Genomic DNA, 25,823 nt, shown 5'->3' with positions numbered 1-25,823 from the left:
TTTATGAAGTATAAAACTCCATGTCTGCTAATGATTCTTTGTATGGAAAGTGAAGCAATGCAAAGCAGTGTGCAGTATTATTAGCTACTACTTTACTGATAGGCTTACATTTCAGCGGAAAAGACTTACCATGGTAAAAAAGACTGTGCCTTGTGGGTGTTGGCTTGGCAAATAATTTAAATATGGAGTAAATGAGCCAATTTATTTTAGCAATGTGGAAAAAAGGATTCATAGGGATATACTTTGTGTTAGTTGTGTCAGACAAATATGCAGGTTATTTCCTCAATTTCCTCCATAAATATGAGTAGCTTTAGGACATGCTTGAATAACCTCTCTGTATAAGTCAAAAGAGCAACTGATCATACATGAATGTGTCTGTAGTTACAGTGGTGACGGTTAAGATTTTCTTTTATAGGCTAGCATAATCTCCAGCACTATGGCAATCCACTGCACTCATGTAAACTTCCTGTCTGCAAGTTGATTCATGCAGAACATTTTGCCTCCCTGCCCTTTAGGTGATGAAATTACGCCCTGGAATTGCTGGTCAGGCAGAGCCCAGAAAAACTTTGCTTTGTCGTCTGACAAGACCAGTGGCTGTGACTTAAAATGAAGAGACGGGAATAAACATCTCATGGAGGCACCCAAATTATCGCTCACCCAACAGCACATGTAGAAAGGAGGAGAGGAAAGGGATACCAAAGATATCCCAATAATGAAACTAATCACACAAACCGAAGAGGAGGAAAGAAAGATTCAGCACATCTAGAACTGGAAAGTGAGCTGTGGCAGGGAACATCTGCGAGGAACAAATGTTTCAATGAGAAGCTGCCCACCTTACTGTTATATAAAGGTAAGAGATACTGTTAATCCAAAGTGAACTGTATTTGCTGAAAAATAATTTCACCCAGTAGTGTTGGTCAGTGGGGAACTGGGGGTGGAAATACCTTGGGAAAATAAAGCTAAGAAGCAGAAAGTAATCAAGATTTACGTCCTTTGATTAAGGATTATTTTTTATTTTGTGTTGTTTCCTTTCTTGTTTTCAAGGTTTCGTTTTTAAAGATGGGAAAGTTTGAAAAATACACCAACCTCTCAAAAAACGTTTTAGTTTGGGGAAAAATAAGGAGAGAAAAGATCTTTTCCTTCTGTCCAAGTGGGACTAAAGATACAAATTGTCTCCATGCACAGATCAGTCTTTTATTACAGTGCTTTGGCACAGGACATTATATGTAATATGGATTATTTGGAGCTTTTATGGCATTTGACCTTGTTGCATGTAGCAGAGATATCTAGAACACACCTGTTGTTTATGTCTGTTCAACAAATTACTTGGCTTTGGCAAAGAGAAGAGTAAACACAGCTAAACAAATTTCATATTCAGCACCTAAAAGGTGTCTTTTTCATCTTTGTGGGGGGGAAAGGGTATATACTGTTGTTGCTTCTCATCATGGGTCTCCTGTTAGGAGACATCAGCATGGCAATCTACAGCTCAGTAAGGGCTCCTGGCATGTCTAACCAGTTTTATTAAACCTACCTGCAAAGCCTGTCACTGCGGACACATGCACTATCTGTATCTGTGCCACTTCCAGTGTCTACCGCAGTAACGTGTGCTCACTATCAGGATTTCTTCAGCTAAGGGGCTCGTGGTGTTTTGTGCTTTTTCAACCACTGCTCCAACTGCAGACGTATCACAGAGCCATATCAGGTAGATGCTCTGCATTATTGCAGATGTATCTGCATTATTATTGCAGCAGGGTGCAGGCAGGGATTTGGGACCACATTTCAAGCTGTGTACTTGCTCCCTTAAGTCAGAGTTGGATACCAGAGATGAGAGTGTGTATGCTAGCACCCTGAATAGCAGAGTGGAAAAATCTCTCCCATGTTACAGTCTCTGCAGATTCCCCCTCTTGGTGCATGACAATTATCTCAATCTGATGGGCTAATATCACTACTCAGTCAACTAAAAGTGGCTGAAAGAGTCTCAACTTAAGGAAACATGAGACCTGTAAGGAACTTGCCACAGCCCTCCAAACACCAGATCAGGCAAATAAGGGTTCTCAAACAACCTCTGAATTATACAGCTGTTTCTCACAGTGACCTTTTCAAACACAAAGAAATACATTTCCTCCATGTAAAAAAGTATCCATGAGATATCAATATCTATTGCTAGATTAAGGGATCATGTGTGCTCTTTTCTTCCCAGTGTAATGAGGTCATACCTTCCTTGCAGATAGTGTGGCAGATATCTATACAATTACAAGCAAAATAGAGCCTAAGGTGGTACTGCCTTCAAAGCACCTCAACAATTGTCTCAGGTTAGCAGAGGTAAAAAATCTCACTGAAAAAATGAAAGAATAGACTACTTTACATCTCTGGAAAGAACTAACAATTCACCCTCACACTTTCATTTTAGATTCTGTGATTATAGCAAAATCATGAGTTGATATTGTTTAATGGTTGTCTTTAACTCTCATAAAGAGTCCAGGGGGGTGCAATGAGAATGAACTGCAATCTAAAGAATAAGACCTATACAGAAGGACCAGAGGAATTATATTCATTTTGTCTATAAAAGAGATGACTGAGTTGTGGGAGGAAAGATGGGCTAACAGTCTTCACATATTTTAAAGGTAACTGCCAAAGAAGAAGAACATAAACTATGCTCCTTGTTCTCTCAGAACAGAACTAGAGGTAATAAGCATAAATTGTAGCAAGGAAGATTTATATTAGACATTATAAAAAAGCAATGCCAACTGTCTGATGGTTATTTACTAGAATAGTTTACCCTGGGATTGTGGAATTACTATCACTGCTTGGTTTTAGGAACCAATAAGATGGTCATCTTTCAGGAATGGTTCAGAAGCAGCTGATCTTGTCTTTGGGTAGAGGGATAAACTACACGACTTGCAATGTCGTGTCTAGCCTTACTTTCTATAATTCCACAGTTGGCCTGGTCAGAAGCTGCAGAAGCTGGCACAGCGTATGCTGTCAGAAGCTGGCACGGTATGCCTGCCAGCATAGTGTATCTGATGTAGGATAGCTGGCATATAATATATCTAGCAAGTACTGCTGCCTCAGTATATCTGTCAGCTCCCATATATAATATGGCAAGAATTTAATATTTAATTCATTTGCAGAAACATTGCACAAGAGGCAGAGAGAGAGGAGAAATAAACTCTAAGAGGACAGGCAAAGGTCTTCATGAAAATGTGGGGTCCTACTAACATTATTTCAGATTGCGGAAACTTTGACAGTTAATTCTCTGGAGTGCCCTGACAGGAGAAGGGATTAGGTTTTCCAGCTGAGGAGTTTGTTACTGTCTATCTGAGTGCAAAAAAATTCCCACTGCTTGCTGGCTTGTCAGCAAATCCAGTAGTGGAAAGGGTTAATATGGGGCAGCCACTGGCAGTTTGTCCTGTCCAACAGCATCCTCAGTGACCACCTTCAGTATGAGAAACTCTCATACCTCACGTGTCAGGAATGGGGAGGAACTTGACTGAACTTTAGCTAGAGGCTGAATTAGGATGCAGGGGCTTGCTGTCAGCAGAACTGGTTCATCCCTCCAAATCTTGCACAGTTTGGACAGCATGCTGTGACTGCAATATCCCAACAGACACACTTCTGCCATTTCAGGGAGCTTTTTCTTTTAGTTCTGCTACTGGGGTTTGTAACCCAGCCTCAGTGGGCAATTGCCTTGATGACACTAACCGTATCACTCTCATACCTTGATACAGACAGTACTGTAAATTGAGGTATGCGCTCATGCATATTCAACTGATTAACTGTGTTTCTGCTCAGTTATCTATTTATTTATAAACAACTGACACAAACACAATAAAACTGAAACATTAATTTAATATTTAAATTTTTATCCCCGCCTGATCACCATCTTGCATTTCATGCCAACAAAGTGGAAACAGAAGTCTCTGTGTCAGCAAAAGCTGGAGGTGTAACAGCACCAGCGCTCCCCAGAGAGGAGAAGATTCAGTTAGCTGCTGTTAGAGGCATTTGGGAAAGCATCTGACAGAGGTCTCTCCTGGCTTCTGCCTTCTCTATTTTATTATATGAAAGGCTCACCTGAGTCATAACCTTCAAATCAGAGTGCCCTTTAAACACCACAAAAAACATTACAAAGGCCACTCGAACATATATACAATCAGTCTATACTGATTGTATGTATTTTCATATGTATTCAGTGTATTTGGTCACAACTGGAAAATCCAGCTTTCTTATGTTATATTTATATAAGTGTGTGTGTACATATTTATATATACATACATGCATACATATAAACAGAAGGAGAGCGTGCATGGCATAAGGCAAAATTTTCTAGTCATTATTAACATAAAACTGTATGTATAACTATATATACAGTTGTACATATATAAACTATATATATACACACACAAAAAAATGTAATAAAATATGGAAACTGACACTTATCTGAACACTATTTTTCTTCCAGATTAGTGTTACTTCCAAAAATTGTTCAATGGATCCAGCCTCAGAAAGAGCTTCACATAATTTCATGAGAGTTTTTGGATCACTCACTGCAGTATGCTTCCTGGCTTTTCAAAACACTAAAGTCTATACAAGGGTCTGTTCTGCTTTTCTGTCCACTCTGGAGTCTTCTCCAGTGCTATAAAAATCAGCTCTACCTTCAGTCTAAATATTGGATCATATTGCTTATTAGGCCATTGTACTAGACAATTAGAGGGACAGGACAGCTGGATCATATTTTTTTCAAGTACCTTTTTCATTGAAAAGCACACTTCTGGGACAACGAATAATCACAGTACAGTCAGTATCTTCTTATAATTTTAAGCAAAAGCAAAATTTACAAAATCCTTTTTGAACAGAGTTCATGGTGGGTTGAAATAAATAGTTCAGAAATATTGAAACCAACTGTTCCTGCCATTTCCAGCATATTTCATTTCCAGCCACTTGTGATAAAATGAAAGACGCAAAGCACAATCTTAATAAAGTATGGGCAGAAAGGAGGACTATTGCTTTTGAGCAATAGCTCAGTGCTTAAAACAGGGAGGGTGGGAGACAAGTATGCACTTCCCTTTTTGCTTGAAATCCTGCCTTTCCATGCCTGATAAAACTACATCACGGGCTGTTCTAGAGGAAAGTGTTCTCCAGCTCTTTTGTTGATGCTATTCCAACGTGTATAAAATACCAAAGTATTAATGGAGAAACATACTGGCACCTCTCAAGAGAGTCACTATATCAGCAACAGGCACGATGTCTCTCAGTGGGTGGTTGGCTATTTAAGCAGAAGGACATGAACAGGGGAATGCGAAAGGGAGCAAGAGATGACACACAGGGCACTAGACCCTGACAAAAAAGATACCCATATAGACCTGTGACACTGCCTCTCTCCTGCCATGCTACCTGCCCTCCAGAGGCACTTGGAGTAGGGCAAGAGGCAACCCTGGTGGTGTTCCCGGAGCTGATCGGCAGCACTCTCTATGTGTCCAGCACACACGGTGTGTGAGTGGATGCTACCATACTTTGTAGTCTCCAGCTACCACGTGTGCCCTTGCTACTAGTGGTTGCCTGCAAGGCTTCTGAGATCCTTCTAAGGCAGTTTCTGGCATTGTCTTCTACAAAGGAGCATGGTATCTGCAGGCGAGCTAAGCTCAGAGTGAATGCTGACTGCTTGCAAGGACAGTATGAGCAGCCAAGGTGATTTTTGTCTGCCCAAATGTAGACATCTGTCATGTCAATGTACACATCTGAGTTGTTCATTCTAGAGTTCCATTATAACCAAAGGAGATAAATAGGCATATCCAGAGCACAGTTCACCTTATTTATCTCATGCTTGAGTACATGTCTAAAAGTAATCAGATCAATTCAGCCTATCTAATGTCATTTCTCCCTGTTGACCGTAAAGGGAATCTAGGTGGCTAGTGCAATACACAAATCTTTTTTGTTAAAAGCTGGGGAGATTACTTGTATCTGACTCCAAATCCGGACTGGTCTATGGGGTTCTAGCAGCCCTGGTAATAATCTGACCAAGTACTATTTAGATATCCACTTGTTAAAACTCACTCTCTCCTAACCACCAGGCTCTGAACACTGGACACTGAAAGGGGCTGGGGAAAAATCTCAAATTTTCAAGTTAGTATGGTTACTTTTTGCACCGTGATTCAAACTCTAGAGGGCTTGTTTGAATCTGCTGCACTTGGCCAGCCACATGGTCCTAAATAATTGAGATAACATCAGGGAAGATGGTGGATGATTCTTCTAACTTAATTCTGTCCTGACAATGGGGTTAACATGAAACCTGATATGATCTGCTTATAGAGCACTACTGTGGCATGTAGAGGTTATGTTCAAGCACTCGTCCTCTGCTATGGGCCTAATATTGTAAGATGGCGCCATAAATGTAGTATAGGTTAAATCCCAGACAGGAATGAGTAAACAGAGAGAATGTTTACTGGTCGACATCCTTGACCAGTCTGAGTTCTACTACTTGCTCTGTAGCTATACTTATACTGCAAAGTGGAGGGGGCACACCTCAGGGGCAACCTACACTTTAACTATTTATCTGAGGAAACAAGTATGGATTCAAAGCAGAGGCATAACAGTGTTGTGAGAGGCTAATTCAGAGGGCTTGATCCAGCAAATGGGAAAGAGCTGACTGGGAAAGGGACCACTCTGAAACTCAGTTCAGAACAGCAAGTTGGTAATGACTTGGTAAGACTGGTAAAACTGTCAGCCTTTAAAGAAAAAGCCTTCAGACATGTACCGAAGGCATGTACAAAAAAAAAAAAAGTGGAAACTATCATAATATTTTGTATTTAAATGATCTTGTTGCAGGATCCCAGTGAATTCTATTTTAACTACAGACAATCTGGCTTTTCTTCTTTTTTCCCAAATTGATTCTTTATAGGATTTGGGTTTTTTTTTCTTGTTTCCATGGTATTTATTATCCACCCATTTGGTTTCTATTCTGGGTTGAGCACAGAATGAAAAGCTTGAGTGCTGGGGCTAGATTACTACTTGCTGTAAATCAGGACAGTAGTATCAACCTCAGTGAAGTCACTGTTTATTTATATCATCTGACCTTTGAAATTTTATGATGTAGAACATTATGAAGAAACCTTGGAAAGGAAGTCCATTGGTTTTTTAGGCATCTTTGTGTTTATTTGTATTGACTTTCAAAATAAATGGATAGTATAGGGCAAAAACTGTGCAACCAGAATTCAGTCACTTAATGCATTACAAGGGAGAAGGGAAAATAAGGACAGGCTGGACAGCTCCAGGCTCACTGAAAAAATGGTAAATGGCAGACATGATGGTGGGTTTTTTTCGCAGAATTTACAGATATTTTCAATGTTTTTATCCCTTTTCAGTGGAAGGTGTAGCTCCTACAGGCTAGGTGCTACAGCACTCAGCATAGGCAGTGTGTCTTGCATCTGCACAGATGTCCACACCTGTGAAAACCTACATTAAGTGATTTGCACTATTGCAGATTAAATCAATTTTAACTTCCCCCCCTCAGAACGTATAGTCTTAGAGATTTCTTCTTTGAGACAACTCAAAGGACAGCTCAAACGGACAACTTGCCCACCAGCGAGCTTATTTACCACTATGTGAACTGCTTCCCATTTGTGATGTTATAACATCCCTATGGCAACTGCAGCACTTGGTTACATGGGAAAGACATTTTAGGAAAGTATTGAATTTATTTTTAGCTTCTTTTAGTGAAATCTAGCAGCTGGAAATGAAGTGAGCCAGCACCATGTTACTAGCCAGGGCTTTGTAGAAGAAAGAACTACTGGTTTCAATCATACTATTTTCATTATTACTTAATTATTTCTTTACTGTGCAGAATACTTGAGTCTTCTCTCTGCCCTTCTTCAGCCATTAAAATCAATGTAGATTTTATCAAAGGGCAGAGAGATTTTATCAATTTTATAAAATTGGAATTGGAATTTAAGATGTTGTGACACCACTATCTTAATTATTTTTGTTCTGATGTTTATTATTGACCTTAATTCCAAGATGTTTGATCACAACAATTGAAAATCATAATTGAAATTGTGATAACAATGATTAATTGTGAAAAAGATATAAGAATAAGGAAAATTGCTTGTCTTGTGAAAACGAATATAAATTTCTTCAGCTTGGGTCTGTCTCACAGATTTGTATGTTTAAGATCAACAATAATGAAGAAACAAAATCAGTTCAGAGGTCACTTTTCCTCTCCTGCTTGCAGGCCAAAAGAATTTGAAGCTATATTCTCTCTTCTCTTCAATGTATATTGTGATAAAGGGAGAAGTAATGAAGAAAGTTAACTATAAACTTCACACCCCATCAAAAGCATAAGGTATTACATTCAGAAGTTCATGCTTTATTAATGGTAGAAGAGGAATTCCCATTTAGTCTTGCCATAATCTGAGAGAGTACCATTACTAAAATGAACAGCTTGCAAATCACAATTTCTAGTTATTTCTCTCTCCTGCCACCTGTATTAAGCCACCTATCACACATATTTGTGATTTACGTCTCTTTCCCAAGTGTTATGAGCATATTTGCTGCATCCTATTTCACAGGGAAGCTTGAGAACGCTATGTAAACTAAACTGCTTTCCTGGAAAAGAAATTAATGTGTCTGCTTGTGTATCTTCATAGGCAAAAAGTCAAATACTGAACAAATACTGTCAGACACTGTGGCAGGTAGTGCTGTAATGCTTCAAAGTTAAGAGCACACTCCTAGTTGCTGAATTAATAATGTCAAGGTAAGAGCTGAAGACACCATGCAGCAATCAGACAGAGGAAGGTTAGGCTTCAGGTGTCACAGGTGTGACAGGTGTCACAGGTGCATCAGGTGTCACAAGGGGTCTGAGCACCAAGACGTTTCAGCCAGCCCACAAGAAGGAATAAGGAGGAGAATGTGTCTGAAAACCTTTTTCATAGAGGAACATAAAAAAACCTCTTGTGGCACCAAGTTCCAAAAGTTCGATACCTGCTGTGTAGAGACTTTCTTGTAGCTATTTTAAGCTCGCCTCCTACTAGTGTCATTGGGTGCCCCCTGCTTCCAGTATTGTGGGATTTGGTAAACAACAGTTCTGCATTCACCTTACCCTCTGCCTTAATGAATTTTAAATCTCAGTCTGTCATCCCTCAACCATCTCTGCTCTGAAGCAGAACCCCAGCCCTTTAGTCTCTTCTCAGAAAATGGCAGCTCCATCTCCCAATCAACACGCCTTGTCACTGGCCTTTGGTTTCCATGTCCCCTCCTTGGATCCCTGAATCTCTAAACTTTTGACCACTCAATGGACTAACTTCAAGAGGAAGGCTAAAAATTCATGATCCAGCCCGCAGAACCTGGTGGTTAGAGTACTGTTTTGGAAATTGCAGGTTAGGAAGGCTTCCTAAGGGCCTCCAGCTTCCTCATGGAGGTTCTCATTTGAAAGCCACATGGCAGCAATGGCAACCCACTTTTCATCTTTTTCAAGACAGATCCCAGGATGCCTGCTCTGTGCATCTCGAATCACCTTCATCAGAAGCTGACTGAGTTGGCTTGGCAATGACAGGAATGTCATTAAGCCATGTCCAACAACACATGGAAGTTTTTGTGTAATTTTGGATGTTTAGCATGTCTCAAACACTCAAGTTAAATATGGCTTTTTTGAGCCTTTCTCCTGAATTTAAGGACCAACATGCTCCTTAAGCAACATGAAAGCTTTGTTGAATGCTTGCCAGCATGCTCAGAGCCTTGCTTATTGTGCATAAAATAACAGTAATGATTTGATATACTTGAATCCTAAGAATAAATATACTCTTTTTTTCTTCTCTAAGCCTTCTCTATGTATAGATTTAGTGTGTTTCATAATGCTCTCAGCTTTTTTTTGGCAGCTGTGCTGCTGAACATTTTTGGCATGAACACTTACTTCTTGGCAGTAATACAAACTTTTTATTAGACTATATATATTATTTCTTTTCAATTGTTCTGGTTTACTATATAAACGTGTGTGTCCCTCCCAGTTGTCTTTCAGTAGGTTATAGTCAAAATGCTTAAATTCTTGCATTAACAGGCAAGGAATTTCCTTGTGCATGTTTTTCTTGCATTCAAAGATATACACATTTATCTACTCCAAGTTCTTTTGCTCATAAAGTGTAAGACTACCCTGAGAACAGTAATTTCTTTCTCAACTAAATTAGCCCAATAAACTTTCTCTCTCTGCCTTTGCCAACATGCTCGATCCTTTTCTGGGAGTGTATATTATTGGTGAAAAAAAGGTCTGATTTCCTCTCATCTTTTAATGGGCAATTTATTTAGATAATCAAAAAGATACTCTATAGAGTCAGTTCTCCTCATAGTATTGGGGAGTAGATCAGTAAATGTTAGGAAATGAACAAAACCATTATTTCACATACAGAAATACATTGTCACTTTTAATACGATTCGTGTTAACATGCCATATTGTCCAATGGCAGATGTAGTTGTCTTTCTGGACACTACATATTATATCTATGCAATAACAGATTGTAGAAATTCGAAACTAGTTGTGCTTCTAATTAAAACAATAAGAGTCAAATTTCTTGACAAAAGCATATTGGGATTTACACATCTTCCTGTCAAATTCTATCTGCCAATACATTCTATTAGTTTATACATAGTTTGCTTAATTATTTTCTGCAGTATTTTTCAATGAATTACAGTTTAGCTGACTCTATAATTTTCCCAGCTCCCCCTTAAAAAGAAAAAGGTGGATCTGTTTGCCCTTTACCCATCTTCTGAACTCTCAGTCATGCTCTACAAGATCTAAAAAATACCCATGTTCAACCCTGGGACTGCTCCATCCAGTCCCTAAAATATAGCTTGGATTTATACTTAATATTATTTCCTTAAGAAACTGTCAACTCTCATTTACTTGGTTTTGCCTTGGATTTTCTCTGAGGGGGATATTACTTTCCAATTCCCCAAAGTTTATTGAAATCTGTCTTCTTAAGTCTGCCAGGTTTATTACACTTTTTGCTTATTTTTCTTCCTACCTCAGTGATTCAGGATCACCGTCACCTGAGGTGCATTCAGCCTTTGTCAGTTACTCTGTAGTGAGGAGAAGAAAACATTCTTTTGTTGCATCTTTTACTTTATCTGTCAAATCCCCAGGTCATTCCATGAACCTACTGAATAGTTTCAAAATTCCTCTCCCAACATATGCCCATTTAACGTCCCTGTAAAACCACTCAGTCCTCTGATTCAGAGAATTATGTTCCTTTTTTACAAAAAGTTATAATGACTTGGGCTCGCTTGGCTCGATGGTTCACCATAATCTTAGTATGATATACTTTTCATCTTTTGCTGTTATGCACCAGCTGTCTTAGGATCGATCCATCTACACTCTGGACTTCAGAGCAGATATGTGTCTTTGACCTAGATGGCAACACTTCTTCCCTTTTCAGTTTCTGACCTTTTATATTAATATAAATATTGAGTGTATTGTTTTTAAATATTGTATTGTTTAATATTTTGTATTAATATTAATTATTATAGAAATATTAATTAGTATATTATCTTTATTTTTTTATTTTATTACATTTGTTAACATTAATATCACATGAATTGTGTATTATGAACTACATATGTGTTGTACATGTACTGTATATCACATGTATATGTATACACATGCATGTGTATATCATGTATTATATCATGAACTGTGCATTATGCCAAATAAGTCATATGTTGAACGAATAGTAAGGCTTCCAGATCTAATTATTAGTATCTCATATTTCTTGTCTGTAGACATCTAACATAATCAGCAAACTGAGTTTTCTGTTGTTTGGGTTGGGGTTTTTTTTGTCACGTCTAGGACAGCTAGATTCCCTTCATTATTTTTTTTTTCTCAAGTCTGAACCACAGTAAATTTATACTAATGACTAGTCTTATTTGTCCAGCCTCTTCTATTAATAGTGGACATTTTTTATTCCTGGTTAGCAACTGTATATTCAAAGTTGAATTAAAACCATCCTCATTATGGGACAGATATACTTTTCAACTATCCTGATCACCAGACCAATAACAAGTGAGAAGCCAAAGGTAATGCAGCAAAAAGGTGTTTTCAATAATGGTAAAATAAAAAATCATAATGCATTATATTATCAGAAACAGAATTTGACTCATGAGAAATTAGTCATTAATTTATTTAAAATTCTTAGTTTAGAAAGTGAAAATATTATTTTATACAGAACTGTGTGGAGTAAGTGTGGGAGATCATAAGGGGAAAAGTCAGGGGATGAAACTACAATGGAATATTTATTAGGAGGATTAATTTTAACCATTTAAAAATAATTGTGTAATCTAATCTGGCTGTGTAAACTCCTCTGCTACTTAATATAGAAAAGGAATCACCTCTACAGATGTCCTCCCAACCTGAGATATGTAAGCATCGTGAATCAGTCTCTGAAACTGCCTATCTTTCTTTCTCAACTTCAGAATAAAAAAAGTAAGATGAACAGCTCAGGCTGCATGCTAGCTTTTGGACAGATAAAATTAGGTGGGATTAGTCTGGCCTAGTTAACAGCAGCTTGGAGCAAAGGAAAATAGAAGAGAAGACTCAGGTGTTCTGCAACAGGAGAAATTATAATTAGGGAAAGAAATTGGAGGCTATAAGAAGAAAGTGTGATAAACAAAGCAGTATGACGAAAATACTGCTTTCTATAAGGGAAAACAAGTGCAGATTCAGTGCCAGATGAGGAAATTCAAGTGGCAATTCAAGAGCCAGGAAGTGGAGAGACCAAGACAGCTTGTACATGCTTGAAATTAAGTAAAGACATAGCAAGAAAGGTTGAGTCATCAACATGGACTGAAGCATGAAAGTGGTAGGCTGGAGGCAATAACAAAGTTTTTTATGCAAAACTGGGAAGCAGAGACAGGAAGATTGTGTGGATAGGGACAGGAATCCATCTACGAGGGGACCAGAATTTAGTTTGGTTTTAGAGAAGGGACAGAAAAGATGGGAGAAGAAGTAGGGAGGAGTGATAGGAAAACAGTAGTGAGGAACTGAAGAAGGAAGAATTTAAAAAGCTCAGAAAAATGAAATCTAAAGGAGGATTGAGGGCAGAAAACATTAAGTTGAAAGAGAGGGGGTAGCAGGAAGTAGTTAGAGGATTTGGACAGATGGACAATGCCATGTGCATACAGAGGATTGAAAAATACTGTGAGAACAGTCTGTGGCATAGACAGGAGCCATTTTGACCTTGTGCAACTGAGAAACGTTGTTCTAGGGAAGAAAAGATGTCCAGACTTCAGTATCAAGAGGAGATTAGTAGTTGATGCCATCTGATAAGAACTGCCTTCCTTTTCAGAAAAGTACAATTGCTTATTTTTCACCTGAAAACCAAAATATTTTAGAAAAGGTATTTTGTTGTTAAATATTTTCTCAGTTCTCACAAAATGACTACAAATTGTATTATATTTTCATTATAAAATGCAAATCATAGTGATTTACTATTGAAAAATAATAACAAACAAATTGACTCCTTATCTATTCCCATAATTTTACATTTTATTCTTAGAGTACAATATTAATTAACACTAAATCCCTCCCCCTCCTCTCCTCTTCTAAAAAAAGGTAAGAGAACCATGACCTAATAGTCATGTTTATGCCCTGATTTCTCTTGTATTAAATGTTTTAAGATGTATTAATGCAATTAGGACAAAATTATGGGAAGCTAAAAGACATGGACATCAGTGATAAAGATATTATTGTTAGAATGTAGAATATGTAGAATGTAGAATATGTAGAAAAGAGAAAATACAGCAAATGGAACACAATTTGTTTCATTTTTCTTTTCCAATAAGGTGTAGGAGTTTTGCAACGTAAGTGCTGAAGCAGAATCTAAGCCCTTTTTCTTTCTATCAACGAGGCTACAGGATTATTCTATTGAATATTAACTCTGAAGATGATCTTTATGAAGATTTTTCAAAGGTACAAACTGGATTTGAGATGCCCAAGTTTTATTGATCCTTAGTAGAAATTGAGTAGAAAATCAGTCTCTTTACTTTTACAAATCTTCCCAGTTTCTGCATCTGTGTGTGTGTGTGTGTATATACAAATACGTATATATACGTATGTATATATGTATGCGTGTGTATATGTGTGTGTGTGTATATGTGTGTATATGTGTATATGAATGTACTATATACACATATATGTGTATATGAATGTACTACCTTCAAATAGCTATGGGAAAATCAATATCTCAGTCAATAAGGAAAATTATTGTTACAATTGAAGTGGAATAGAAGAATCACATTTTACTTTTGACCTTGACTTGAAGTAATATGGATCTAAAAGCAAGAACAAGTACATTTTGAGCCATAAACTTCAAAAGATTTAGTTAATAACAATAAAAGTAATAGGTAAATGACTGCCAACTATCATGAGCAGAAGATCTAGTTTGGTCCCCAGAACATATCCATTTGGAAAGCAACTTGGGACAGAATCAGTTTAGGTTATGAGGAATTTAGCCAGACAACTACTTGCATAACTTATTTGGCATGCATTGTTTTTGTAATTTTGTATATATTGAGATTGTATTTTCAGTACTTCTAGGCAATATGCCATTTAATTATCTATATAATAACCCTTAATACCTGGAAAGGAAATAGAGAGAGATTAAAATTTTTATAGCTAGTACAATACTGTTTCTGGGTAAACTTTTCAAAAATCTGTCAGGCAGGGCAATTACTTCTGTTCAGGGGCATAGGACATGAGGATATTTCCTCTCAACTTCAGCATGTAAGAGCTCTCAATTAACTCAATTGTCTCTCAATTGTCTAAAATAACATGTCTTTTTCTGCCTAGCTTGTGTCTTCTATTTTAGCTATTTGGAGGTACAGTGATGCGATTTCACAATTAGTGCACTTTAAGAAGCAATCCATTTAAATAATACTATGAACCTTTTACATGAACACGTGACATTCAGTCTAATTCTGAGTATTAAATAAAGAGCAAATAAAAACCAGTGGATGCTGGAACTGGGAAGCAGAGGTTCAGATTGTGTAACAAGTAACTTTAGGTCCCTTGGCCATTGATCTCTTCAAAATGTACCAAAAGCTCATTCCTGAAAAGAAAAATGTTTCTATTGTCTGGTGTCCTACTTTTTACACAGCCTAATTGAACAAAATAGTCTAAAATGGAAACCAACTATTCCTAGAGAGCAGAGGGGAAGCATGCTAGATTGCCGCCAGGCGATGATTTTAATGACTTTAAAAGAACTTTTAATGTCATGAGTAGTGATATGGTTGCAATTAAATGTTCCACACCCAACCTCCCCTCCTGTGGACTGTCAGATTTACAGATGAGTGATGACTTCAAGTTTCTGAAAAACTAGCTATTTCCTAGCTTTTACCGCTATGGCTTACATAAGAAAGATCTGATTCAAACTGAGTGAACTCAGTGAGTTATTTACACTGAAAGAATGATATTTTTATGGCATTTGTATGTGTTTTGACTGACAGATTTTTGTGCTGCTCTCTCTGGACTCTGTTTGTTACACATTGTATTCCAGGGAGCTTTGAGAAATTTGTTTCCATCATAGGCCAGAGAGATTAATCTAGGCTGCTTGTGTTGTGTTAAATAAACCTTTGACGAAATTACTCAGACGTTAATAAATTCTTCAAGTGATCTTCGGTGGTGGGATCAGAGCAAAAATTACTGAGGTAATGAAAATGTACTTTTCACAAGAATGCCAAAAGGCATCACTTAATATATTTTTTTAGTTTTTTGGAATATTTCTCTCCAAATGGTATGAACAATTGTGGGTAAAGACACCTAGATAGTCTGCTGATGAAGACTGCCAATACTTTTGTTCAGAAAAACAGAAGCTTGATATGATTAAGGTGACATTGTATAACCCCTGCTTTAAAAATGATCTTAGCATTGACAGATTTGTGAAATAACAAGGAATATCAAGGTTTCTGTTCTTAAGAGAGCAATTTGGACATTTGAGGATCTAAAAGGCATGAATTTGCTTCATCCTTATCAATCCTTTTTCAACCAATTACATGAGCAAAGAATTCAAGAATGCAAAAAAGGTATTGTTAGGATTGGAAATTATTCTGACTTTGGAGTACTCAGATCCCAGGCACAGTCATGAGCTTTTTTTGTTTATTCACAAAAGGGTAGCAATATATAAGTGCCTGATGCCCATCTTTACAAGGCATTTTATCTCCTAAAAAAGAATATTCCAAACCATTTTTTTAACCCAAGGGTGCCAGTACAGATAATGGAAATTCCTGAGAAATGTAGTATTGACAAGTAAAAAGTCATATGATACCTACTTTTCTTTAAGCCAAAACTGAAGTTCAGCAAGAAAAAAGTGTGGTGTGTGTGAGTTATACATAAGAGAAAGAAAACACTCCATTGTGAAAACTAGAAGAGAGAGAAGTAGGGAAAGACAAGAGAAAGAGATTGCCTGTGTCAGGACTCCGAGCACCCCGAGAGGCTCTGCAGTCTCCTCCTGCACCAAGGGGGCTGCCTGCCTGTGCCCTGAGATGGTGCCTCCGAGCAGCCCTGCACCGTATCCTGGGAAAGAGAGGCATGAGGATGACAGCCGGGCCGTGGCTGTCCCCAGCCGCTGCCACCATCCCTGGCCTGCTCGCCTGGCGCAGGTGCTGCAGGGCTGCACCCTTGCTGGTGACAGCGCGGTGCTGCCTGCCTTTCCAGCCCCCCAGCCCCGGAGCAGCCTTCTTCTGCCTGACTGTTCCCTGGCAGCTTAGGGATACACGAAGAGAGAGAAAACAAACAATATCCATTTTAATAATTTCCAGCTTAATGGAATTTTTATAATTTTCCATATTTAATAATATCCAGCTTAAAATACAGATATATTAGTCTGTCTATCTAGCTGTCTATAAATAAAGCCTAATATCTGCCATATCACTCAGAATTGCCTGCAGGGTAAGCACTGTATGCCGTAAAAAGACAGTTTTTCAAAACTTCTGGCAGCAGTTTTTCTTTGAAATCTCAGTATTTATTAGAATACATTTCCACGTACACTAACACATCAGCATAATTCTAGTTGTTTCAAAGAAGTATTATTTTTTTCTCGTCAGTCTTAGTTCTTTCACATTGACGTTCAGGTCTGCTGTTAACATTCCTATTTGCAGCAATATTACATGCTTAATGTACTGTAATGGCAGATATGCAAAAATTTATCAGCCAGTCAGCATGCAGTACATATAATACAATTAAATTCCCTTTATAAATAAGTTCTGTTCACTAACAGAAAAACGTAAAGTACTTTCTACCAATTTATAGACTAAATTGTTAAAATGAGTTATAACAACCGCATTTGTTATAATAAGGATCTCTGTGGGAAGCTAATTCAGAGATAGAATTATGAATTATAATTTAATTTGTAGAGAAGCAAAAAGATATATTATGGGATGAACAAAGTGGGATGAACAAGGCTGCTGGCAATTGCCATTGGAAAACAAACCCATAAACTGTAGAGCTGTGGAATTTGCGAGAGCATCCTTCTACCTTACAAAAAAATCAAATTCAAGGACCACCTTACAACCTCATGCTCCAAAAGTAAGAATGTTAAGTAACTTTTTCAGTTGGTGTTTGAAACAGAAAGCTTGTTGAACTCTTAAATATGTATCTATGTGTGCATGATATATACAAAACAATATGCTTAGCTAGAGGTGTGATTCCAAGACAGGAATTTGTTTTCATCTCTCTTGCTGATTTCCTTGCATTATTTTTTCAGTTCTGCTATTTAGTAAGTCGTGTTTTTCTATATCTAGAGAAACAAAATTAAACTCTTTCAATCATTGAACTATCACTTTGATTGTTCAGGTCTTGCAAAAAAAATGCCATTGAAAGTGAAAATCCTTTTAGAACCTAACACATTACTATTGTTGCAAACTATTTATTAAGCACAAAAAAACATGCTTGGCTCTGTACAGAATAAGGAGACATAAACACTGCTGCTAGTGAATTTATAGACTAATCATAATTTCTGTGAAATACATGAGTTCTTAACTTAATTTTTGTCCCCCTTATAATTCCATTTGTACTTACTCAAACTTTATCATCCTTGCAACAGTTAGCTTAAGTTATTTTTCAGGTCAGTAGTTCCTGAACTTATCTTCCAAAACTTCAGATATATCTGTGCTTATTGATATTTTTTCATGCTTGCTATAGCATGACTTGTTCTTCTCTCAAAACTGCTGTTTCTTCAAAACCACTTTTTCACCTTTTTTCCCTTGTTCTTTCATTGCATTCATCAGAAAAAGAACTATTTAAAACTTTTTTGCTCTTTTCATCTTTTTCATCTTTTCCTCAATGGAAAAAATAATTAACATGAATTCATTGTCAGACAACACCTAAGACAGTTCTTCTTTTCTTCCTTTTGCACCACAGCGAGCACAGCAGCTGTCTGGCAGGGGGTGTGCAAATCACATCACAGGTAGCCTTCTCTCCAGGTACAGTTTTGACCTCCTCAGTTACTTTCTTCCTCCTGAAGAAGCTGTGCAATTAATTGGGTAGAAAGAGGGTGGGGTTTTTTGGTCTCTTGTATTTTTGCCCAGTAGCTGATTTTTCTTCCTTCAGACTTCCATATTACTTTCTGCAGAATATATGTTGCTCTATATTGCCTGCCTTCCTCAGCTTTCAGCCTCTGTCCTGCCCTGTGAATTCCTTCATTTTGAGTATCCTCATTTATTCTGCCCCTTTCTCTCACCTATATTAATCTGCAGATTATTCTTGAGATTTAATTTGTTTCTCTGACCAATCTCCTCCAAAGCCTGGAGGCACAAGTTCCATGATATAGCCCTGCCAAAAATTGGGAAATTTTTAGTGCATGCAAAATTACATATAATAATAAGTTTCTCAACACTGTCACTTGTATTGCTCTCTCTTTGCTTTCTCATAAACAAACTATCACCACAGACACTCTTTCAGTTTGAGGTGACAGATTTCAAACAGTTTTTCCACTGTCCTCAGTTTGGGGCTCTATTTTTGTTAATTATCTCATTTCCTACCACGAGTCACCTACTTAGACTCTAAGTACTGGTTTGTTTTGCTGATAACCACACTCATTTGTTTTGTTGTCATTCTCACCAGCTTTCCTCCTTGTCACCAAGTTTCATATATGCTGTGTAGTGACACGAAAGGGCTATGTGCTTCTAAAAAAACTAGTTTCTTTATTACTTATTTACAAGGATGTTCTAACTACTGCTAGCGGAGCTCTGAGCAAAAAGATTGAGACTTCCTGCAGGTACTTCATCCAAGCTTTTTTCTACAAGTTCCTTACAAACTGTCTCCACCAACTCAAAGTGGTCCTTTGGAGTTTGCTGTACATGCTTGGCTCCACCAAAGGTAATTATGAGATAAGGAATATTGTTTCCTTGGCAGAAGTGGTGTAGCTGGAGAAGGAAACAGACAACACCTACTAACTGTATCATAAAATCAAGGAATATGTAGTAAGGTACTTCATCATCTGTGTTCCAGTTAAAGACTGACAAAAGTGCTTGAGGTATCTATGTATTATAGTTATAAATTATAAATTTTTATTATTATATTAAATAATCTTGTAATATTATTTAAGTGTATATATAAACACTTAAATAATATATAGAAAATAAAAATATGAATGTTTTTAAAATAAGAACTTATTATGTATAAAAAGTATATGGATATATACTACCAAAACCTGATTTTTTAAAATATTAATAAGCAAAATCAATGAAATATAGATATGTGTGGCCATCTAATTAAAGAAAGCAAAACACACTGTTATCCATTTGCTTCCTGTTCTCAGCTCAGGTGTACACATCTGACCAGTTTTTATTCTCATTCACAGGAAATTACAGAATTCACAGGTCTTACAGAATGTATGGCCAATGGTTTCAGATTTCTATTATAACTTTTGTCAGCTTTTCACTATAGTAAGTAAAATTAGGCAAAACATTCTGATACTTTCAAAAACATTTTTACATTTTCCTTATCAGTTGAAGTAGGGATGAATCGAGAAGTAAAAATGAATTCAAATGTTGGAGTTGGCATACCTTACCTACAAATGGCTGTATTCATTCCCGTTGAATTAATTTAAGAAGATTTTGCCTGTTGCACTGTTAAAGGACAATACACTCCAACCCCAATTTTTGGTGTTTCAACCCCTGGCACTTCAACTACAGTGTCCTGCTTTTCTTTTGTGTATGTTAAACAGGCAATAATCTCCATTGCCAATGCACACAAGTGCTAGCTGGCTCACATCGTGGGTGCCAAGGTCATTTAAATTATCTTCCTGTATTTGCTCATAACCAGGTGGATAGCTGGTCTTTGTTTTTAGAGTCTTCTCAAGTTAAGGATCTAGGAGTAAGTGCCATCTGTAGTCTTCTATGATCAGAAAAGAATGGAGCTCTTTTGCATATTCTGTATTACTGACTTGCAAGACACAGTCAAAGCCACTTTTAGCTCCTAAATTTGTAAAGGTTAAAGCAAGAAGAGATCTCTAAATAATCAAGTTGGACTTGCTGCATATCTTGGGCCATTATATTTGACGCGTGTGTAGAATCCAGTGGAATCTCATGAAGGTTTAAGAGCCTTCTAAGCTCAGCTCATTTAATTTCAGCATTTCTAACACAATCTAGGTTAAGAAAAAAGAAAACTTTCTTCAAGCAAGAAGAATTCATTAAAAAAAACTGATCAAGAGAGGTGTTTTGAGTCTGAAACTGCATGAAGTCAGTGACAGTTTAAAGGCAGAGACCATATGGGGTCCTCAACTAGGGTAATTGAAATTAGTTTGCCTTTACTTTACTGTCCTCTTATCAGGGTGTAAGCACATACAGGCTGAGTAAATAAAGACATTGTTCCATAAGCACTGGGGCTAATCAAGTGTTTCTCTTCTCAGAGCTCATCATTATCATCATTAATTGAATCTGATACCAAGAAGGGGACAAATTTGACTGAATCCTTCCATGCATCAAGGGACTTCTAAGGGCTCTTTCCTGGTTTAATTCTTTGGTACCTAATCAGATATAAGTTCATATGGTAATTTTCCTTTCATTAGGACACATACTCCTCTACTGAGCCAGATTTTAATGATGTACTTAAGAATTTCTTTATGAAATTTCTACCTCTGTGTCAAATTAGTCTGAAATCAGTTAACAGGTTCAAAAGTTATTAGAAATTCAGAGACAGATGTTGCAGACAAACCTATTATCATGAGACAGAACAAATATGAAAGTCTTAAAGAAACACAAATTTAAAAGGTGATAAAGGGCATTTATTCATTTATTAAAATTCCTGGATAGTGTTCTATTTTGATTTATGATTCATAAATCAGGAAATTTTCCTTATCAATATCCAATAATTATCCTTCTTGTTGCTGTAATCCAAAAATAATCTTATAACACTAGTCATAACTAGAATTAGTTGTGATTCCGAGGAAGGTCTATGACTAGGATAAGTAAATGGTGGTATGTCATATTCTGTGCAGAAAAATATTTAATTAGAATGCATTTTGAGGTTAGATTGGATGCATTATCTGATATCTTCTAAAAAGTTAATGAAATTTAGTGCCAATAACTAATACTTTTAAACTTTCTTTTTAACTTTACTTGGCTAAATGTTACAACTCATTCTTAGGCTGATGTGGGAAAAAAATGTTAATTTTGAATGAATCCTAAAAGGAAAAGAAAATGCAGGAAAAGTTAAACAAGGTATCATTTTTACCATTTATTATGTTTATTGCCAGCTACAGAGATATGTACTATCTTACTGATGTCAAAACAAGAACACACCTCTGAGAATTTTAGCATATGTAATAAAAACCCATTCTTTTGTCAATCACTCTTGTGTTTATTGGGGTTTATTTGCCTTGAAAAAGAGCCAGACTGCATGACCCACATTACCAGCAGGCAGATGCATGGCTTTTATCTACTGTTGGACACTTCCTAAAGCATTGAGGAACCATGCAAATATTTATCTATCAACATGAAGGGGGGAAAGAACAATTGTCCTGAGCATGTCCTATACAGCCAAACTGTCCCAAAGTCTTCAGAATTGAGCTCTGAAGACTTACGCAAGTTTAATGTATCTGAACCTCAGCTCTTAGGTTGTTTGCTTGTGTTCACACAGAGAAATTGCTGGCAGATCTGGGAAGTAAATTCAGATTTTCTAAGTGCGAATGAATTCCTTCAATCACTCTAATGCTCCTGAGGCAGACATTAAGGAACAGAGACCAAGAAACAGGAATACATAATGTAACGTAGGAGATGGAGTTTGCAGAGAACTACTCTTTCTCTCCTACATTGCTCATATCTATTCCGATGCTGGTCAATAGTGTCCCTTAGTTTAATGAGTGGAAGAAGCATATCTAGAAAAAACAGAAAATTTTAAAGGTAGTGGAGATATGTCATCTTCTGTCTTGCAGAAGAGCTACAGATACTTTCCCACATTAGGGTTTTCTTCAATGTCTAAACAGGCACCTGAAAGGGTAAGAAATTCAACAGCAATTTAATCTATGATATTTTTTCAGGCAGTCCAAGACACTTTTAAGGGTCTGTTTAAATTCTCTTGATTTCTTCTTCATTTAGAGTTAAGGTAGGACCTGCCTCGTGATGACCTTATATCTTTACATAATGAAATCTCTTTATATCATGAAAGTATAATCTTAGGTTATCACATATGTTTCTTAACAGCATCTGAAGTCTTTTGTTCCTTTTAGATGAAGCATTATAAATTTCAGCTCTATTTCCCTCATTGCTGTGTTGGAAAATGGTCTTTCTAATGGTAATAATCTTGGTGAAGGAGCAGCAGGAGTTGACATTCCTGTCTCTTATATTTTCCTCCATTTTTGTTTGGTTTTCTTTGTCAAGAAAACAGATCTCTGACAATCCACGGTTTCCTGCCAAAAATATTTTTCTGCTCAGTTGTCCATTAGGGTGATTTTCAGGTAAAACGCTGAGAAAAACAGAAGCACCAGGACAATTAAATATACTTGCATCAATTATTAAAGCTTTGTAAAACAGACAATCTGAAGCCTTTTTAGTCACCTGAAGACAAAAGAAATGGTGGGAGCTTTTGTTTGTTTGTCTTACAGCATTTTGCATAATTTAGAGATCTTTTTTAGGTTTACAGTAGGACTGTTCCCATCATCAAGCTGAACTCAAGGCTCTTTCTGGTGCCAATGTTGTACTGAATACAGTGAGACATGAAAGACATGATCTTTATAACGCAACTACCTAGGGCACTATTCTGCTGACTACATTTTAGCCTGCTAGACATTAGGCACATAATCTAACCTAGTCACCTGGACTCCCGCAGGAGGCAATAGAAAAAGAATGACATTTCTAGAAGGCAATTTATCCCACTTGTCTTAGGTATTTATTTCAGGATGAACCTTTGGAGACACCGTCCCATTAGTTTTGCTTTGATTAAATAATGAATCCCATTGTTAAAAAGCATTCTTCGGGGGGGTTTTTTCCAAGACACAATATTTCTGTAAGATCATTATTTCATTGCATATTACTGCAGTAGCCAAAGAAGAACTAGGAGAGAGAGGAAAGCGCAGTGAAATACCTTCCCACTATTTTCCCAGGCTTAAACATGTGAAGCAGGGCATATTTTTGCTGAGCTCTCTGTTTCAGTCAATCACACAGGGAAAATTTCTACACACTGTGAAGTTCACAGGCAAGTTTCATATTTCAGATTTTTAAGAAACAGCCCAAAGGCAATGATCAAGACCAGATTCATTACACTGAGATCTGTTCACTTTGCCCAAGACTTTGCAAGTGATCAGGTGTAGTTAAGGTGAGACAGTATCTGCTGTGTAGTCAGTGATGCACAAGGCAGTGACAGGGCAGTTGCCTTTCCAGCTACCCTGACTTACCTAATCCAGATTATCCCCTTTCCACACTGGGTCACTTGAGGAGAGCCCTCACTGCTGCCCTCACTACAGGACACACAGCTCAAACCCAAACTTCTGGATACATAGCAAGAGGCGGTACCCACTCTGCCTTTGCCACTGCTTCTCACTGAGACCTGCCTAGATTTCTCCAGTAACATCATTTCCTCATCAAACTATTACAGACCAGTTAATGAGATGAGTCAAATGTCTGCAACAGACACCATGGAAAAACTGAGGGCAAAAGATGAGTATTACAGTAATAAGAGCAGATGATACAAATGTTAAAGGTGCTCGTCTCATTTCTTCACAGAATGCAATGGGAAACTGTAGAAACTCCCCAGTTTCTTCAGCACTGTTATACAATTCCTGTCTTTGGGGGCCACACTAGAGAACTGTCTACTTGGCAATTTGACTGTTTTTATGTATTCCAGTATTCCATATACTATTCAATAAATACAGGTGTGGAATTTCTTATTGAATAATTCCGTAATGATCTTTGGAAACATTACTCCTTGGGTAATGGCAGTAGCTTATGAAAACTATTCATGTTGAAGATAACTGTTTAATTAAAAAGAAATTTCTAGGTTTTTTTCTTTAAGAAGGATGCCTACAAGTTTCTGAAGATTAAGACACTTCTGTCTGAAGACACTTACTGTTTAATATAATAAATCAATAATAATGAAGCTACATCCTGTAATTGAAGAAATGAGCCACTGGCAGAGTGAGAATTAGCCTATATGAATAGCAAGAGGTAGTGAAATAAGAAACATATCTCTTACTGCTTTTATTAAATTGAACAGTCAAACACTGGCACTTTGAATGTTTGTACAATTCCTTTTAAAGACCAGCTAGCAATATCTAACTTTCTTTAAATTTTGCATAATTTTATTGGTGTCACAGTTTTATTTTATAGTACAGAAATACATGTTACATCTTCCATAATTTTCTTATATGTGTGTTCCCAGCTCCTGCAATTTATCTGGGACCTTCCTCTCTGTAATGCATTTTCTTAAACATCACCTCTTGGAGATGAGAAGCAAAAATATAATTCCAGGTTTTAGTTAAAAATTTTTTAAAAGTACTCTGAAAGGCTGAAAAGAATAGTTTGAAAGCGTGCTATGAGCACACATACAGCCTCTGCTGCCATAATTTGCGATGGGCAAGATCATGAACTAATACTTTTTTCACCTGTGTTGGATTCATTTAGGAACAATTTCTTTTAAGTCAGTGGTCTTGCACTGATTTAAATCTATGCAAGATGAGAACAGCTCTCTTCAAGTCATTGAATCAGGAGCTTGGACCCACGCACACTGTTTTGGTGAACTAGAGGGGCAAGAAGGAGCTCACCTGCACAGCTGGCAGTTCTTTCCACCAAGAGGCAGTGCTACATTGCTGCCTCTATGCAGTTTGCTTGTCTGAGTCACCGTGATGCCCCATTACACCACTTATGTCCACTGTTATGCCCCGTTACACCATTTATATCCACCAGTAGAGTGGTGTTTGAGCTCCCTGCAGCAGGGCGCTCTCCCATGCCACTCTGCTGGGTACTCTTCCATGGGATCCACATAGCCCTAGGCAAAGGGGGAAGTTTAAGCCAATGGCAGCAAATACTCTCACATACATTGTCCTGTCTCAGTTTCCTCATCACTTTTTCTGAGTATACACTACAAGGTGTTTGGGATCTTTCTCCCACAATTTGTTGTTCATTCTCCTTGGTCCTCTAGCTTTGACTTGGGTACTTCTAGAGCTAAATACCCACTTCTAAAACACCATTGCCTGATCAGTCCTTCTGTTGTAGTGATCCTCTTTGGCTCAATCTTTCTAAAGCAATTTGATCTAATTTGATCTTTTTTTTCCCCTTTCCTGCGCCTTTCCACAATCCATGTCTCTTTTTTTCTTTTCCTTTTTCTTTTTCCTTTTTTTCAGAAAATTTGAGGAAAA

At 37.3% G+C, this 25,823-nt stretch overlaps 1 long non-coding RNA gene across 2 annotated transcripts in view; it reads left to right on the top strand.

Annotated features, from left to right (window-relative positions):
* Positions 1-564: 564 nt before the first annotated feature.
* The window catches only part of LOC140653211 (uncharacterized), a 43,864-nt gene continuing 18,605 nt past the window's right edge, over positions 565-25,823 (top strand). For both annotated transcript variants that reach the window (XR_012043053.1, XR_012043054.1), the window contains exon 1: positions 565-850. This is a non-coding gene — a long non-coding RNA (uncharacterized lncRNA). The remainder of the gene's footprint in view (positions 851-25,823) is intronic.

Source organism: Ciconia boyciana, chromosome 1, assembly GCF_034638445.1.
Source record: "Ciconia boyciana chromosome 1, ASM3463844v1, whole genome shotgun sequence".
Taxonomy (NCBI): Eukaryota; Metazoa; Chordata; class Aves; order Ciconiiformes; family Ciconiidae; genus Ciconia; species Ciconia boyciana.
Note: the sequence above shows the minus strand (reverse complement) of the source record. Positions and strands in the feature narration are given on the sequence as shown.